Raw genomic sequence first — 15,695 nt, 5'->3', positions numbered from 1 at the left:
AATCTAGTGCCTTTCTTCAATATATAGCATTTACAACCAAAGACCCGAAAGTATGCTATGTTGGGCTTTCTTCCATTCAATAACTCATAAGGTGTCTTCTCCATCATGGGATGACAATAGAGTCGGTTGCTATAGTAGCAAGCCGTGTTGATTGCTTCAGCCCAAAATGAATGACTCATATTGTACTCACTCAACATTGATCTTGCCATATCAATCAAGGTTCTATTTTTTCTTTCAACTAGCCCATTAGATTGAGGAGTATACTTGGCCGAGAATTGATGTCTAATTCCAAATTCATCACATAACTCATCAACTCTAGTGTTCTTGAACTCACTACCATTGTCACTTCTAACTTTCTTGATGGTTGTTTCAAACTCATTGTGAATGCCCTTGACAAATGATTTGAATATTGCAAACACATCACTCTTGTCACCAAGAAAGAATACCCATGTGTATCTAGTGAAATCATCCACAATCACAAATCCATATTTGTTTCCACCAATGCTAGTGTATGTGGTTGGTCCAAACAAGTCCATATGCATCAACTCAAATGCCTTGGATGTGCTCATCATGCTCTTTTTAGGATGTGTATTACCAACTTGCTTTCCGGCTTGACATGCACTACATAACTTATCCTTCTCAAATGTGACATCTTTCAAGCCTCTAACTAAGTCATGATTAATCAATTTGTTTAATTGTTTCATTCCAACATGACCAAGCCTTCTATGCCATAACCAACCCATGCTAGACTTAGTGATCAAACATGTTGACAATTGAGCTTCTCTAGCATTGAAATCAACTAAGTATAGATTCTCATATCTAAATCCTTTGAATATCAAGTTAGAGCCATCTACACTTATGATCTCTACATCATTCACACCAAATATGCACTTGAAACCAAGATCACACAATTGAGCTACCGACAATAGGTTGAAGTTCAAGCTCTCTACTAGTAGCACATTGGAAATGCTCAAATCATTGGATATTACAATCTTACCAAGCCCTTTGACCTTGCCTTTGCCATTGTCACCAAATGTGATACTATCAATCCCATTGCTCTTGCTTTCATTGATTGAATTGAACATTCTTGAATCACCGGTCATGTGTTGTGTGCACCCACTATCAAGCACCCAATGCCTTCCTCCGGCTTTATAATTTACCTACAAAAGAAGATCAATTCTTTTTAGGTACCCAAACTTGCTTGGGTCCTTGTAGGTTAGTCACCAAGATCTTTGGTACCCAAATGGCCTTCTTCTTTGGGCCCACAATTGGTGTACCAATGAACTTAGCCTTCACACCATTGGCACCCTTATAAAGCATGTAACAAGAATCAAATTTGATTGAGGATACATTCGGTAGCTTGTTCTTGTTAGTCTTGCAATTTTGCTCTATATGTCCAACTTGATCTATTGCAAAACCGACCATTGCCCTTCACAAAGCTAGCTTTGGGAGTGACAAAGGCCGCCTTGCCTTTCTTGGGGGTATAGCCTAATCCCTCTTTGTTGAGAGAAAATCTTTGGCTACCCAAGCACTTTAGCAAGTGGGCTTCTCCACCATAGGCATTGCCTAAGGCATGAGTGAGCTCATTTACCTCCTTCTTGAGGTTCTCATTTTCCACCATTAGTGATGTATCATTCATAGGTGGAGAAGTGGTAGTGCTATAAGAAGAGTTAGTGGGAGCAACTATAGTGGGCATAAAAGGGTCATCAATAATATCACATGTTAGTCCCACATCACATGTAATTATCACTTGCTTCTTCTTGGCCTCCTCCTTCTTGACTTGCTCAATGAGAGAGGAGTGAGCTTTTTCAAGCTTAGAGTGAGTTTTGCCAAGCTTCTCATGGGCTTCCATTAGCCTCTCATTAGTGGCATTTAGCTCATCAAAGGATTGCTCAAGAGATTTTAATTTCTTGCGCAATTCTTTGCACTCCTTTCTCTTCATCTCATTGCAAGCGTGCACTTGCTCACACATGTCCAAGAGCTCCTCCTTGGAGTACTCCTCCTCCTCCTCATCATCATCATTATCATTCCTACAAGAGTCACTTTCACATTCATCATCATCACTCTCATCGTATTTTACCTTGGTAGGCTTTGCCATGAAGCATGTTGATGGAGTGCCGAAGATGGAGGGCTTGTTGTTGATGGCGATGCTTGCTAGTGCTCTCTTGATAGACTTCTTGCCATCATCACTAGAGTTATCACTATCCGATGAGCCATCACTATCCCAAGTGACTACATAGCCTCCACCCTTCTTCTTCTTTTGGAAGGTCATTCTCTTTTCCTTCTTCTCCTTCTTTTCTTTCTTATCCTCCTTGTGCTTCTTCTTCTTATCCTCATCATTGTCACTATTGTATGGACAATTTGCTACTACATGATCAGGGCTCTTGCAATTGTAGCATCTTCTCACATACTCTTTCTTCTTGGTGTGATCTCTTCTCTTTCTTGCACCATAGCCCTTCGTCTTCATGAACTTGCCCATCTTGCGCACAAAGAGAGCCATAGCCTCATCATCAATATCACTTAGATCTTCATCATCACTTGATTCTTTCTTGGACTTGCCCTTGTTTTTGTATGATGATGAACTAGCCTTGAATGCTATGCTTTTCTTCTTCTTATCCTCTTCTTCCTTCTTGTCCTCCTTGTCATCCCTCTCCCTTTCCACATGGTATGTCTCTTGTATCATGACATCACCTAGTACTTGGTTGGGGATAATGTCCTTTAATCCTCCTCTTATGATGAGCAATCTTAACATCTCAAGTCTTGAAGGTAAGCACATCAAGAATCGATGGGAGACATTATCATCCTTGATCTTCTCTCCCAATACCTTCAAGTCGTTGACAATGACTTGCAATCGATGGAACATTTCCGGAATGCTCTCATCTTCCTTCATCTTGAAGCTTGTCAATTTATCCTTGAGGATATACAACTTGGCACTCTTCACCGCCGGTGTGCCCTCATATGTTTCCTCCAATCTCTTCCACACCTCATTTGCTCTATCACAATCCTTGATTTGCTCAAACACCTTGGAATCAATGGCATTGTATATGGTGTTGAGAGCCATTGTATTGCATTGCTTGTTGATCTTATCTTGATTGGTTGGATCATCGAGATCAATGATAGCATAGTCATTCTCGGTCACTTCCCATACTTGATCATTGATTGAACCAAGATACATCCTCATCTTTCTCTTCCAATAACCATAGCATGTGCCATCAAAGAACGGTGGTTTGCCCCCCACATGGTTGAACACAACTTGAGCCATAATTTGACACCGAGGTTGTTAAGCCTTTAATCAAACCGTGACCATGGCTCCGATACCACTTGAAAGGTCCTAATATGGCTAGAGGGGGGGGGGGTGAATAGCCTATTTAAAAATCTACAAATCAACTAGAGCAATTTGATTAGTATGACAAATAGCGTAATGCAAACTTGCTCTAGCTCTACAAGGGTTGCAAGCCACCTATCCAACGATTCTAGTTGCAATGATTAATTAGGCACCCAAACTTGCTACTCTAAAGAGCTCAACTAGATGAATGTAAATAGTAAAGCAAGCTCTCAATTCTAATTACACTAAAGAGCTTGTATCAACTAGTTTGCAAGAATGTAAATAAGTGAGTAGGGTGATTATACCGCCGTGTAGGGGATGAACCAATCACAAGATGACGATTAAGCCAATCATCGGGAGAATGCAAATGACAAGAGACAATCGATTTTTCTCCTGAGGTTCACGTGCTTGCCAACACGCTAGTCCCCGTTGTGTCGACCAACACTCGGTGGTTCGGCGGCTAAGAGGTGTTTCACAAACCTCGTCCACATGATTGGACACCGCAAGAACCAACCCACAAGTGAGGTAACTCAATGACACAAGCAATTTACTAGAGTTACCTTTTGGCACTCCACCGGGGAAGGTACAACTCCCCTTACAATCATCGAAGGCGACCACGAACAATCACCAACTTGTGCCGATCCTCCACCGCTGCTCCAACCGTCTAGGTGGTGGCAACCACCAAGAGAAACAAGCGAAATCCACAGCGCAACACGAATACCAAGTGCCTCTAGATGCAATCACTCAAGCAATGCACTTGGATTCTCTCCCAATCTCACAATGATGATGGATCAATGATGGATATGAGTGGGAGGGCTTTGGCTAAGCTCACAAGGTTGCTATGTCAATGAAAATGTGCAAGAGTTGTGGCTTGAGCCGGCCATGGGGCTATATATAGAGCCCCCATCAAATAGAGCCATTATACCCCTTCACTGGGCAAAACGCGCTCTGACCGGACGCTCCGATCATATTGACCGGACCCTGGACTCAGCGTCTGGTCCACTGATTCATGCCACGTGTCACCAGCTTCAAACGCTATTCGTCAGATTTCAACGGCTACGTAGTTGACCGGATGCTCCGGCTAAACTGACCGGACGCTGATGCCCCAGCGTCCGGTCGTTTCCAGTAAGCTCGCCGAGGCGTATTTCTTCGACCGGACGCGTCCTGTCCACCTTGAACGGACATAGACCAGCGTCCGGTGCAATACCCTAGGTACTGTGCCGATCGACCAGTTCGACCGGACGCAAGCTGCCAGCGTCCGGTGCTTTCAGACCCAGCGTCCGGTCAGTTGACCAACGCCAGCATCTTCGCGACCAACTCGTTTTCACTTCTAACTTCTTCACCCTTGCTCCAATGTGCCAACCACCAAGTGTATTACCTTGTGCACATGTGTTAGCGTATTTTCACAAACATTTTCAAGGGTGTTCATACTTCACTAGATCCTAAATGCATATGCAATGAATTAGAGCATCTAGTGGCACTTTGATAACCGCATTTCGATATGAGTTTCACTCCTCTTAATAGTACGGCTATCTATCCTAAATGTGATCACACTCACTAAGCGTCTTGATCACTAAAACAAAATGGCTCCTACTTTTTATACCTTTGCCTTGAGCCTTTTGTTTTCTCTTTCTTCTTTTCCAAGTTTAAGCATTTGACCATCACCATGCCATCACCATTGTCATGATCTTCACCATTCCTTCATCACTTGGAGTGGTGCTACCTATCTCATAATCATCTTGATAAACTAGGTTAGCACTTAGGGTTTCATCAATTAAACAAAACCAAACTAGAGCTTTTAGCTCCTTCATCATCACATGTGTGAGCTTTGCAACATCTCCAAGCCATTTTCACCTTCATGGCATATGTTGCTCACACACATGTACCTGTAGACTAATCACCTGTGTATCTCACATAAATACAATTAGTCCACCTAGGTTGTCACTCAATTACTAAAACCAAACAAGGACCTTTCAATCTCCCCCTTTTTGGTAATTGATGACAACTCTACAAAGATATAGAAATTAAGCTCTTTTGGATTCATGTTGCTTGCCCAAGCAATTTTACCATGTGTAAATGATTTTGGACAAGTACCACAAACCCGAAATGGTAGTATTAGCTCCCCCTACATATGTGCTAGAGTGTTTGATTTGAAGATCACACATATGATAGATTAAAAAAGTGGGAGAGTAATTACTACCGAATGATGCTAAGGTGTATAGAATAAACCTTTGAAGCGTGTACCAATCAGTGTTGCATCTTTAAGTTCATCCTTAGCACCATGGTTAGCTAGATGTCACTTGGAAATAAAATCACTAGATACCTCGTGAGATCAACATTAAAAGCAAGGTACTAGGATTATTTATAAAGCATACCAAGTGTCTAGCTATCATCCTATGCATGCCAGTTATCAAATCATCATTCAAGTTTTACAACTAGCATACACCACACAAGCATGCATATTGAATTTGAAAGTTTATGCAATGCAAGCAAGCACATGAATATGCACATATCAAATGCAATCAATCAAAGTTCATGAGCTTGCTCCCCCTACTTGTGTGCTTCTCTTGTCCAAGAATTTTGATCCATCTCTTTTCTTCAATGTTGCTCCCCCTTTGTCCATATTCACGTCCAACCTCTTAAGCTTTCATATCTTATCTCTCCCCTTACACAATTTATCTCTCCCCCTTATAAAAGCTTTTATATCTTTGTACAATCTCTCCCCCTTTGTCATCAATTTCTATAAAAGGTGAGCTTCTCATTGATGCAAAGGTATACGTTTGGGGTAGATGGTTGAGGCTTGAATCTTGCATTTTTTATGGACATCACTTGATTGTTGGAATGACACCACTTGTAGATACCACTTGTAACTCATACCACTTGTATCTTATGTAGGGCTTCTTGAGATACCACACATAAGATTTTTGATCTTATGATCAATTTGTGGGACACCTCCCCCTATGTGATAGCATGGGTCATCCATTTGATACACTTGAGCTCTTGTAGGTGAGGGATGCATTCTTCATTTGATGATCACTTAAAGTTGAGGATCACTTGTGGAACCATCATCTTGCATGATTGATACTATGTATAGATATCACTTGTAGGAAGTGAATACCATTTGAAAGAATCTTCTAGTATGGAACCACTTGTTTGATTTATTAATAAAGTCCATTTCTTGAACATTTGCTATCTTCATGAGTACCACTTATAGGATATTACTTGTGAGTTGATCTAGACATTACTTGTTGATTCTTGATGAAATACTTGAGTCTAGATACCATTTGAAACAAACAAACTAGATATCCATTTGCATTGTTGTCTTGTGCTTGTACTCTTATCATTATCATGAGCTTCTAATGTTGACTTGAACTAAATTGATTTGCCTAAGCTACCAAGTCCGGTTTGAACCAATGACAAGCTTCTTCACACCTCTTGCAAGGGTTATCTTGGCAATGTTGTACTTGTCACTTATTTGCAATCCAAATTAAATCAAGTACTTGGGTTTACTAGCTCATGAACAAATTCATATACTAACCACTAGATCAAGTAATCATCCAAACAATAGTGGTAGGCTATGAATTTAAGCATTTCATTTGTTATGCATGATCCTATGAAGCATGTACTATATGCACTAACCGCATACTAGTGAGGGATGAAATGATCATGCACATTACAATGATACCTTTGCTATTTTGGAGTAGAGGATAGTCACATATATTCCAATCCATTACTCCAATAGCAATGTGAAGTCCAATTATAAGCTTGGTGAAGACCAATAGATACCATGTTGAATTTTATTCTTCACCCATATGAAATGAATACCACTTATGATCAAGTACACTTTCTTGTTGTGGTTGGCTTGCTTTATCTTTTGATCTTTGCTTGCATGAGAGCATCAATTTGAGAATACCACTTGAAATATCATGACTAGCTCTCTTTTGGGTGTTGCTTGCTTTTCTTGATCAACCCTTTTGATTGCTTCAACTAAGCATCTCAAATGTTCCTCGGATCACCACTTCCATGTTAGCCTTTCAAGTACCACACTTAGTTCACCTACACATAGGCGGTAAGCCCCTACACTAGGGAGAAGTGACCTCTCTCCAAGAATCATTCTTGATACTCACTTGAAATGACTTGATTGATTGATCCAAGTGATGGACTTAACTTGGTGTGTAACCTTGATTCCTTCTTTAAGTCCTTTTCTTTCTTCTAGTTTAAGTCCTTTTTTTCTACCAAATGATTTCCAATAGTCACTAGAACTTAAACTTTAACTTCAACTTGAGTTTGATCTTGATCTTCATCTTGAGTACCAAAGGTGTGCAAAGTACACTCCACAATCAAATAGTCTTGTACTCATATCTTGTCATGCTTCTAGATCATCTCAAAACCAAACATAGGTACCTCAAGCACTTGTAAACATGTTTCCAACTTGAGGACCTTTCAATCAAAGTGACTCTAGATCAATCCAACATTTCTTACTTTTCTGACAGATTTTGTACCCTTCAAAGAAATAAGCATATCTCCCAAAGTACAAATCCAAATGCCACGAAATTTGGTGGAGATGTTATTTACTAAGTTATCTAGCATCTGTAAAAATTTGAGCTTCATTTGACTTCTAGGTTGCTGCCATATATCAATTCTTCCACCACTGCTACATGCTGAAAACTACTGCACTATAGCTGACAAGATCCACTCTAAAACTGAAGCATTTCTTATCCAATTCTCATGAAAATTGTACAGCATATTATACCAAAAGTCTAGAGCATGTACACCAATTTTTATGCCAATCCAATAGGTTTTGATTACTCAAACATGGCTAAGATCACAGCTAGCTCAGATTCTCAATTATAGGGCAGATTTCAACAATTGAGCTATACTTCATCAAATATGAATCAAACTTGAAGCTAACTTGTTTGAATACTTCCATAAGACATATATCCATTCAAATCACTTACTAAATGTCATATTATGAACTTATCCAACATAAATCAATCCAAACTTGACTACTAATCAATTATCCATTCAATCATCTCATAGCAAGCAACATTGCATATTTATTCAATTCAATCAACTCATATGCACCCAAATAAAATAATCAACAAGAGATATACCTTGGTTAGCTTATGATCATCCAACTAGCAAGCTTCAACTCAATTGTTTGCAAGTCATCAAATATATCTAATGAATCACCAACAACTTGAATTATAGCACTTGTATGTTGATAGCACTTGGACTTCACTCAATTTTCGAATTATAGCACTTGTATGTTGATAGCACTTGGACTTCACTCAATTTTCACTTGGCATTGGGTTGGATATGCACTAAGCTTAATGCTTGATTCAACATATGATGATTAATATGAACACAATTTGAATCAAGCCTCCAATGCCATGGTACCTACACACATTCATCCACCTTTTGATGGTACCTAAATAAGTTTGGGTCCTCTCTAGTTAGGAGCAACATACTTAGGCAATGCCTTAGTATGAGTAGCGGGATGTTTTGCAATAGCAACCATTTAGGTACCATTACCATCCTTTCTAAGCATATTATTATCAACAATTGAAATAGGCTTAGAAATGTCACCTAGGGGACATGAATGTGCCATGTGTCCCCTTTCCCGGCATGAGTAGCACTTTCTCTTTGATTGAGCCTTCTCTTCCTTGCTCATGTGGTGCTTTTCATTGCCTTGCCTCTCATGAGTTGCTTGAGCCTTCTTCTCAAGCTTGGTAGGACACTTAGAGGCAAAGTGTCCCGTACTTTCACACTTGAAGCACTTGATGTGAGCATAATCTTTCTTCTCGTCTTCATTCTTGCTCATCATCTTGGCAACTTGAGTTTGCATTTGATGCCTTGCCTTTCCACCCCTTCTTGTTTTCTTTTTCTTTATCATCAAGTCACCCCTATCTTCATGATTGATCTTGATTTGCTCTTGGGGTGTCTTCTCTTGCTCAGCTTGTGGCTTTGGTTGAGGCTTCACTTGTTGCTTCACCAATTGCTTGGTTGGGCACATTGAGGTAATATGACCCCAAGTGCGGCACTTGAAGCATTTGACATGCTTTAGCCTCTCTTCTTCTTTTATATTCATGAGCTTCTCAATGTTAGGGCAACCATTTGCAAGGTGTCCCGCTTCATGACACCGGTAGCACATGGTATGAGAGAGCTTTCTTTGTTGTAGCTTCTTCATATTTATCTCTCTCTCTCCCTTTGTCATCTTCTTCTTAAAGCCAAGGCCACACTTGTCACCATAGTATCTTTGAGTCTTCAACATGTGCTCAAAGGTGACTTTTGAGTTGTAGCACCTCTCTAACTTATTGCTCAATTTCTTCACTTCACTTTTGAGCTCAATGTTCTCCTTCAAAATGTTAGTCTCACAAGACAGAAGTAGAACAAGCATCTATTTGTGAAGAGCATGGCATATCTAATAAATCATCACAAGAGGTGGATACATGCTTCTTTCCTACATCACAAGGATTAGCAACAATTTGTGATTTATCATTTGATCCATGTGATGAGCTCTTATTATTTTTAAGTTTCTTTGTAAACACTTTAATGAGAGAAGCATGTTGTTCTAATAATTCATCATGAGATGCAAGTAGTGTCTCATGATTCAATTTAAGCTCATCAAGTGAAGATTTATAAGCATTATGTAATTTCTTATGTTCTTCACAAGAGTTCTTTAGAAATGAGTTTTCATTTTCTAATTTCAATGTTTTAGCTTTCTCATTTTCTAAAGACATGGTCATGCTAGCAAGTCTACTAACAAGCTCATCATATGAATCAACATGATCAACCACATCATCATTTGATACATTGGTGTCACCTTGTGACATGAGACAATGTGGTGTAGTAAATGGGCTTGTAGTAGCATCATCATGGCTTGAGCATGAACCATCATCACCATCAAGTGTGCATGGGGTAGCATCATCACTTGCAACACTTGTGGCATCATCATTAACCTTGTCAAGTGAACTTGTAGCAGATCGATCATCATCATCATCACTTGACCATGAGGTGGAGCAATCTTCCACAATCACCAAATTGTGGTTATGCTCAACACACTCATGCGCCTCTTTCTTTGGTTCATCCTCCTTCTTGAATTTGCCATCATCCCATGTGGAGGAATCACCGAAGGTTTCCTTGATGGACTCCCATATCTCACGAGCGGTCCCCTTGTAGTTTACTTGCTTCATCAAATCAAAAAGTAAAGCATCCAATAGAAAACAACAAGCATGTGCATCAAATTCATAGAGGACTCTTTGAGCTTTGGTTAGAGTTCTATGATCCAAGACATGGGTGAGACCACTTGTGACAACCCACCAAAATTTAGGTCCCTTTGTACAAAAATGATCAAGCATGTGATTTTTCCAAAGTGCAAAGTTTGTGCCATAAAAAATATGTGCCTCACAAACATCTAGCCCATTAGACGCCATCCTCTCAGGTCGGTGAAGACCACAAATGAGAGACCTAGCTCCAATACCAATTGAAAGGGTCGAGATGACGACTAGAGGGGGGGGTGAATAGTCTTTTCTAAAACTCAATCGCGTCGGCTAACCGAAACAAGTGCGGATTATAACTATCGGTCTAGCCAAGACTACACCCCTCTATCTATATTCACTAGCACCTTTCAAAGATACTAATTAAGCAACAAAGGTGCCGGGCTAGCTAGAGCTCTCCTAACCAATTCTAGAAGCAAGGTCACACAAACCTATGCCACTAGTACTTTAAGCGACAAGGGAGCTCCTACACATGCTAGTAAGCAAAAGCACAAAGCCAACTAAGCTCACTAGCAATGCTCAATAACAAGGCAACCAATGCCAAATTAGAGAGCGCAATTACTTAGCTACACAAACTAAGCAATGTGACTAACAAGGTTACACAAACCAAATTAGCCACGCAAGGGAGCTACTTCTATGCTACACAAGCAAGAAGGTAACTAGTAAGCTACACAAGCTAACTAATTACAAGAGCAACTACACAAGCACAATGTATATGAAAGTAATTACAAGCTTGTGTAACGAGGATGCAAACCAACGGGAAGAACAAGGTTGACACGATGATTTTTCTCCCGAGGTTCATGTGTTTGCCAACACGCTAGTCCCTGTTGTGTCGACCGCTCACTTGGTGGTTCAGCGGCTAATTGGCATCACCCGCCAAGCCCGCACGTCGGGCACTGCAAGAACCTACCCCTTGAGTGAGGGTAGCTCAATGACATGCTTTACTAAAGTTGCTCTTTGCGACTCCCACGGGGCGAGCACAATACCCCTCACAAGCTCTTCTCTGGAGCGCAGCACAAGCTTCTTGCGGGCTTCGACAGAGACTACCACCAAGCCATCTAGGAGGTGGCAACCTCTAAGAGTAACAAGCACCACCGACTTGCAACTCAACCACCTAGTGCCACTCGATGCAACCTCATGATGCAATCGCACTAGAATCGCTCACTCACACAATTGGATGATCACTATCAAGTATGTGTGAGATGGAGGGCTCCTAAGCACTCTCAAGCATGGACACAAAGTCCCCCAAGGTGCTTAGCACCAGCCATGGCCGAAGGTCACTTCTATTTATAGCCCCAAGGGCTAAACTAGCCGTTACCCTTCACTGGGCAACTGTCGGGTCGACCGGACGCTCCGATCGTGTTGACCGGACGCTGGACCTCAGCGTCCGGTCGCCCGATGATAGCCACGTGTCACCTGCGTTCAACGGCATTCTTCCGATCTCAACGGTCATCTTTAGACTGGACGCAGCAGCTTCAATTGACCGGACGCTGGACCCACAGCGTCCGGTCGTTTACAGTAAGGTACCGACCCCGACCAGACGCGTCCGGTCGGACGTGATCGGACGCAGCCCCAGTGTCCGGTCACTCTCCATTGACACTACTTTGTCCAACAATAGGACCGGACACTGCCTCCAGCGTCCGGTCACTTTTAGAGCCAGTGTCCGGTCGACTGACCAACGCTGCACGCTGACTGCCACCACTGACCGGACGCTGAGCCTCAGCGTCCGATCACTGCGTGACTAGAGTCCGGTCCACTCTGTGGGACCTTTCTCATTTCTGTTTATTCACCGAGTTGATCCACATCAACTCCAACTTCATCTCCTTTGTAAATGTGCCAACACCACCAAGTGTACACCACCATGTGTATGTGTGTTAGCTTTTCACAATCATTTCCCAAAGGGTTAGCCACTCAACTTGTCACACCACTCAATCCTAGCGACGATGCAAAGTTAGATCACTCGAGTGGCACATAGATGACCGATATGCAAACAAGTTTGCTCCTCTTGATAGTACGGCCATCTATCCTAAACCCGGTCATCAACTTCTCTACACACCTATGACCGATGAAATAAAATGCCCTAGGTTATACCTTTGCCTTGTGCATTCCATTCCATCTCCTCCAATGTTGATGCAACACATGCACCAACATGATCAACAATGATATGATCCACTTTATATCATCACGTGATCATATTGGTTCATCGATCTTGACTTTACTTGCTCTTCACCGTTGCCATCGTCCATCGGCGCCAAGTCTTGCTCAAGCTTCACCGCCACGCGGTCCATCACTCCAAAGCCTTCGACTTGCCCTTCACGCTTGCAACCGGTCCATCAAGCCAAGTCTTGTCTTGATCTTCTCCACCTTGATCACATGACTCAATGTCATGTCTCATGTGCAATGAGCTCCTTCATCATCACATGTGTGAGCTTTGCAACATCTCCAAGCCATTTTCACCTTCATGGCATATGTTGCTCACACACATGTACCTGTGGACTAATCACCTGTGTATCTCACATAAACACAATTAGTCCACCTAGGTGGTTGGACATCGCCGGCTACGCCGGGGACTCCTCGGTGCTCGGATCTTGCTACGTCTCGTCGGTGTGCTATCAAGCTGCTCCATGCTGTTCAGATCAGGGTGCTGATCTTAGGCAGCACATCTGGGGTCTTGATATGCGCATGTCGGATGATGTCGGCAAAGCTTTTAGACTTCTTTTTCTTTGACCCTGCTACAAGATTCATTCTTCATCTTCCAGCAGGCTCGGGGACTAAGTGGGCACACTTCACCTTGCGGTGAATCTGCGCTTTTCTCATCTCGAGGCTACGTCCGGGGCCTGACTGCCTGCTCGGCTGGTCTTCTACTTTCTGACCCTGGCACCACATGACTACGTCACCTACTGTCAGGCTCGGGGACTAGCTGAGGGGGTATGGCCCCCGGTATCCACAAGACAAGACATGGGCTGCACCATCAGAGGTGGCCCAGCCCGCAAGATCAAGGCGTGCACGGCGCTGCTCGGCGTGCACCGCAAGCTATTGTATAGTACCAAATAGTCTACTTTCCTTGTAACCCTACCCCTCCAAAGTATATAAGGAGAGACAGGGGTCCCCTAGTGGACACGATCCATAGATCTCAATGCAATACATCAGAACACAGGATATATGCATTATATCATACTGACGGCCGAACCTATCTAAATCTTGTGTCTTGGTGCTTGTATTACCATCTCGCTCCTGATCTCGCTCACCTCTATGACAAATCTACCATCGTGGGATACCCCTCGGTGGATTGCCGATCATCTTTTGTCGGCAACCACATAGTCGGATCTTAAAAAACATGCAAGGGAGGTATATCAAAGGCAAAAAGAAAGGAAATTAAAAACCTACAACCTTATAAGACATTAAGATGGTAGGGTAAAATAAAAGAAATCACATTCCATTGTGTATTTATCTTCATAAATCAGAAAAGGATATCTTTTTTCATTTGTTCACTCATTCACTCTTATAAACCTACAACACTTTTAACACTACTAAGGAATATGGAAATCGGAGAAGAAAGTTGAACACAGATCCAATCATATGAATGCAATACAGAACAAGACCTGACATGACAAACGTGATGATAAACATAATTGAACTGAGTCGCAAAAGGTAACTGATTTTCTCCACAAATTACATAAAAATAGCATGCACCACAAAGTAATGAACTATCCATACAAATTCTAGAAACTATTGGCAGTTCCGTATTGACTCTAGTTGTATATTTTTGTATATCTATTTTTAATGCAATGCTTTGAGATCCACCCTTTATCCACCGATGGATTGTTGTTAGCAAGCAGCCTAGAGGTCAAAAGAAAGCTTTCGACGAAGAATGAAACAACACCCAAGGGATGGCCATAAATCAAATACCTTCTAGATCAAAAACCAGTCTCTATCACCAAATTGATTTGCTGCTTCTCTTAATTCGTCTCTAGGCTATAGCAGTCGTCAGGTTGGCTTGTACATCATCATGAATTGCCTAGACTTCTGGGGTATTGGGTAGTCATTGCATTGTCGCCATAGCAACAGCTACGTTGGCGCTTGGAGTCCTGAAGACCTGCTTTTCCCCTACCCTATCAAAGGCATTGTTGAGATCGCGTGGCTGGAACCTTATGCGTCGTGCCTCCTCTTCTGCCTCGGCTTTGGCTTGTCTATGATTAAACCGGTCAATATTGCATGCTTCGCGTGCTAGCCTTTCTTGTTCTGTTTCGCCAACTGCCGGTGGTTCGTCATTACTGACGACATTGATCAAGTCTCCTCGCCTTGGTGGGAAGGATGGGAATCGTGGGAAACCCGAGGAGTGGTTTGGGATATCCAGATCGTATTCAACTCCTTCATTGTCACAATGCTGAAGCTCGGTGTGGACAGAGCCGATAGATGCGATGCTGGACGGGGAGCTTGAACCGCCCTCTTGAACTGTGTGGACAGATCCTTCTTGATACTCCTCAATCCGAACCATGTTGATAAAGTTGCGTGGCTTTGGCCGAGGTCGATGTATAAAACACAGATCCGAGCAGCGTTGTATATTGTACGCGTAGTTGGAAGCAGTGTTTTGCAGGCCGTAGGGCTGAGCCTGGTAATTCTTCATCAAGGCTTTGCACTCGGAGAGCCAAAGACCCGTTGCGGGGGCTAGTCGGCGACGAACGGAGCGCCCTTCAGGGGTAGACGTGAGCACGAGATCCGTACCGAGTTGTGCAGGACGACTGGCCCGAGCTGGTCGGGTAGATCTGTTGTGGGTAGTGGTTACCTGCTCGATAGGTTGATTTTGAATCGAATCTACCAGAGCTAGGGTTTCAGCAAGCTTGGTGCCGACCCGATCGATGGAGTCGAGCAGTCGGTGTTGTCGATCTGCCTCCCTTTGTAGCGAGGAAGCGAACGACGGGTTGTCGGCGTGGCTGAAGACGATGCTGGTGCGACCGAAGCCAGATCCAACGTGGTCGGAGCCGTAGCTGATGCTGGTGAAGCAGTGGTCGACGCAGATTGGATCCGCGCCTCCTCTGTGGTCATGGCGATGAAGTTGTCGGAGCCAGTGGTCCAGGTGATCTGGCCGA

Source organism: Miscanthus floridulus, chromosome 9, assembly GCF_019320115.1.
Source record: "Miscanthus floridulus cultivar M001 chromosome 9, ASM1932011v1, whole genome shotgun sequence".
Classification (NCBI taxonomy): Eukaryota; Viridiplantae; Streptophyta; class Magnoliopsida; order Poales; family Poaceae; genus Miscanthus; species Miscanthus floridulus.
This window is presented reverse-complemented; position numbering follows the sequence as displayed.